This window comes from Stegastes partitus, unplaced genomic scaffold (genome assembly GCF_000690725.1).
Source record: "Stegastes partitus isolate 25-593 unplaced genomic scaffold, Stegastes_partitus-1.0.2 Scaffold1219, whole genome shotgun sequence".
NCBI classification, from domain to species: Eukaryota; Metazoa; Chordata; class Actinopteri; family Pomacentridae; genus Stegastes; species Stegastes partitus.
Window position 1 is genome coordinate 249,936 of NW_007578950.1, and position 4,891 is coordinate 254,826.

The following is a 4,891-nucleotide window of genomic DNA, read 5'->3' on the forward strand; positions in this document are numbered from 1 at the left end:
AAAAAATAAGAAGGCTGCAGAGGACCAGAGCATTATATGGGAGAATGATTCTGATATTTATGACTCCGAAACTGAAACTGATCAAAGAGTTGATCGGGATTAGGATAAACTCTAAAGGGAGTAAGAGAAAAAGAGGCTCACTATTTTCATATTTTCTGTGTTTGCCATTTAATTATTTCATATTGGCAAATGATCACTAAAGAAATAATGAACATTTCTGGCAGAGGAGTCGATTGCTCTTTTGTCACATTATACCTGGGCTCGGTTCCAGAGCGACTCACGGCTCTGGACGGGAATCTGTTTAAAATACTTTTGGCTGCGAGCGAGAGCATCATCACACAGGAGCGACGCTGCAGCCAAACAAAGGACGAGTGCACCGTTCTAAAATACCTTTAACACGGTCGGCACGGAAAACACTGCACTTGCAATCTATTTTATACAGTATTATACGATAAAGGTGTTCACCAGTCTCAGAGTTTGAATTTAATTTGGCTTTTTTGACAAGAATCTATTAAATAAAACAAAACAAAAAAAGAATCAGCAACATACAACAATGTGTACAATTAGTGACAAAAGAACAGTCGATATAAATATGTATACATCTTTATAGATCAACTCAAAAACTGACTCTTTTGAAGGAGTTACAAGAAAAAACAATAGAAAGGGAGGCCGCCAAGACACCTTTTATTTTAAATAACTGCAAATATCTGTAGGACAACATTTTTTCTGATTTAAATACAGTAAAAATGCGTCATTTTATGTTCAAAGACTGCAGAAAAATAAAAAATAAACAGCCGTTTAAAAAAAAAAAAATATGGGTCTTTGATGTGGCAGTTATTTGTAAAGTCAGTCTGTTTTTTGGGAGTTAACATATAAATCATTCATTAAATGATTATTTGTATCTGGTTTAACAAAACAGAGAAAATCTGTGAGAATAGTAAAAATCATTTAGCCTTTTTCAATCATATATCTACATTTTTTTTAAAAGCAAATGACAATTTTTGTTCATTTCAATACAGTAAAAAAGAGTTTATTTCAGAGTCAAATGTTGTGGAAATACATTTTTTATGAGAACATTATTTACTTTAAATTTTGAGAGTTATTACTGCGACCCTCGTGAGGATTGAGCGGTGTATAGACAATGGATGGATGGATTAAAAAATGTTCTCTATTTTTCATTACTTGACCTTTGTTTTAACATTAATACATTAATGTTTTATGATGTTATTTTACTTGAAACGATGTGTAGTTTAACAAAACATACAGTTCACTTCCTGTGTTTGCTGTGAGGACAGCAGGCGAACGATGTGGAAACCTGCTTTGTTGTTAAACAGACTCAGATTCTGGTCGAGTTTTAAGTGTTTTAATGATTTTACTGTCGTTATATTCATACGTGTGGATGGTAAACGAGATCTGCTTTCATCTGAGACGCCTGATCGAGAGTTAATTTGTGATTTTGTGTGTTTTAAACACCAGCTAACCGGATGAACGGAGGAGTGTCTTTAACACGCAGAGTTCATGAGTGCTAATTGAAAGCCATTATGGGCCACATTATCGTACTGTCACGCTGCAGGGACGCCACGCTCGTCTGCAGTCTGAGCCGAACCCGGAAACCTGCAGCGAGTCCAGAATCTCTATTTACAGCGTGTCGGAGCAGCTGTCAGGCTGAGAGCAGCTACAACCACATTATGGCTCTGCAAACATTGCATAAGACAATATTTACCAAAAAACACAGGACGGAGCGGAGTGATGCAAGAAGGCTCAGTATTCCTCACACAATCCGGGGCTCGGCCGTGTTTATCAAAGAAATGACTGATCATAATATTGGCCTTATTGGTCTCAACAGAAATGCCACAACCATCTTGCAGATTACTCCTTGATGAGGAAAATGCAATTAAAACGTCAAGTGCGTTTTATTAGATTCTACCCACCCTGCAGGGTTTTAGCAGCCCCGGGAGTCCCTGGATGCTCCGGCGATGGATGGCATATATAGAGCTGCGAGCAACATTAGCAGAGTCGTGCCAAAATAACAGCCGCTCACTCCCCGATGAGCCGCCTTTCATCAGTGCACAATGCTGCATGCAGGAGGGCGGCGGCGGCGGCGGCGGCGTCTATACGGCCTCCATAGATGGCTTTAGCAGGAACACTGAAGGTCGTCATCCAACCAGAAGACAAGAAAAAGCCTTCAGAGCTGAAAGAAAGTTGAAATCTTGGAACACATCATTTTGTCTGACCAACAAACAGAACCCAGAATATTCCATGTGTTCTCATTGAAGGAACCAACTGTTTTTCGTTTTGCTTTTTTTCTTTTGCATAGAAATTACTTCGATGATCAGTTGTTGAAAACAGAACCAGGTTGGTCCACAGTTTGTGGTAAATGACAACAAACATGTTTAGCCAACTCAAAATTCTTCAAATGAAAAAAAATCAAAAAGAATGAATTAGACAGACTCAAATGTATGACTCTTTGGTTTGATGGCAGGTATCAGCATGAAATTATCATTTGGTCAATAAAACCCGAGTCTACAGAACCCACAATGTGTTTAAACTGAAGGAACACACGAATGCTGCAAATTAGTGCTTTTGACTCTTGTTTGCATAGAAATTACTTCAGTGATTGTCGTCAAAATATAATCAGTTGTGGTTAGCACCGTCGCCTCACAGCTAGAAGGTCGCCGGTTGGCGTCCCGGTGAGGACACCCGGGATCTTCCTGCGTGGAGTCTCCATGTTCTCCCCGTGCAGCGTGGGTTCTCTCCAGGTTCTCCGGCTTCCTCCCACACAGTCCAGAAACATGCTGAGGTTAATTGGTGATTGTAAATTGTCCATAGGTGTGAATGTGAGTGTGCTTGGTTGTCTGTCTCTAAGTGTAGCCCTGTGATAGACTGGTTACCTGTCCAGGTGAACCTGCCTTCACCCTGTGTCAGCTGGTATAGGCTCCGCCCCCCCATGACCCTGGTGAGGATTAAGGTGTAGAGATGATGGATGGATGGATCCATAAATTTGTGTAAAATGACACGATTTGGTTTGAATTACTAAATGACTCCAAACAAGAAATGGCTCCAAAAAGCTCAACTCTTGTCTAAAGTGATAGAAACTTGCCTAAAATGGCCTCGTTTGGTTAAATATGATGCTATCTGGTAAAATCACAGGAACAAAAGATGAATTCACATGTGGACAAAACTGTACATCACATCAAATCAAGTTTATTGTCATTTGGCTGTACATACAACAGCAGCACAAACAAGATGAGAGAGCGTTTCTTCAGGATCCAAAACCTAAAAGCAATTAAATAAGGAAGTGTTTGCATCTCTGGATCAGCAGTTCAGCATCCTGACAGCTGGTGGCACGAAGCTGTTGATCACTCTGGAGGTTCTTCCTTTAACACTCCAGAAACGTTTCCCTGATGGCAGCAGTTCAAACTATAACACATACATACATACATACATATATATAAATAATGTGCACATTCAAAATCTGTATTTTTATAAACAGCAATATGTTCTTTTTAAATGTGTAATTATGAGATTACCAACACTGTACTGTATTTAAATTAAAATACTGTTATTTTACAGCTATTTGTTGGTATTTTAAAAAAAAATTCTGTAATAATTCAAAAATTTCAAAGAAGATTTAGCTGTTACTTTACAGATATAGTTTTATAGATGAACCCAGACAATGGAGTGTAAAATCACAGAATAAAATCACTAATTTACACACTGACATTAAAAATAAAACAAAAGTGAGGCTAAAACTGTTGAAAACGTAAATTGATGCAGTTAAATCCGTACATAATGTTGTTTTAATTTTGCCACTAAATGAATTAAGAAATGTGTAATGATGCTGTTATTTTATTTTACAATTTTTAATTGTAAAAGTTGCACTATTTTTAATGTTTAAAAAATAAGTTTATATTTTACAGAAATTTGCTGTTATTTGAAAGAAAAACTGTGAAAGAAAAGAAAGGAAATAAATATTCACATCAGAAATCTTTATTTGTACAAATCATGTTTTCTTTTGTAATAAGTGACCACCGTTTCCTGCCCTGTGTTCAAATCAGGTCATGATAGTTATTTGCAATTATCTTTTTTTTTCTTCTGTTTTACCATTTTCACAGGTTTTGGATGTTAAAATATTTCACAGTTTTTTAACTCTCGCTGCCAGATTTTTGTGCTTTTTTCTTACTAAACTGTTTTAATGATGTTTCTTGGAGGGGATTCTGTTTATTTTCTCTTTTCTGTTAATTTAAAGATTTTGACAGTTTCACCTCCGTCATGCAGCACGAGCTTCATCTGTTTCACTCACCTGAAGTTAAAACTAACGAAGAGGAAACTTTTTAAAAAGGAGCCGTTTCTTATGTTTATGTGGGTCATAATTTCCCATTAATTAAGCGGATTCGGGAGGATGCAGCGTCATGACCTTTAAACAGGAGTTTGTTTGGTTTCACTTGATAAAGACACCGCTGACAGTCGAGCGGCAGAGAAAACAAATAAAAAAGGAGAAGGAAAATAGATCTTTTTAATGGAGTTTAACAATCGGTCTCCTGTGGACTCATTAGGATGACCAGTTTGACTTATTTTACAGCCACTGGTAATTAGTATCTGCAGGAGTTATGGCTATAATCAGACAAGTTTTCCTTTGACTTTCTCTCTGTCAGACATTAACTCTGCTGTTAAACTTGCTGCAGGAAGGCGGTCAAATGTGTAAAAAGACAGCAGCCGTAAAACTAATAAAACTGTAGGGTTCCTTCTGGGGAACTTTAATACTTCCAGCGATATGATAATTCTTTTTACTTCAAAGCAGCCGTTAAAAAAAGGACAATTTTCACGGCCGAGATGGAGGCTGGCTGGATGTGACGGCTGCTGGACGGTAACGGAGGCTGTGTGGGGGTAA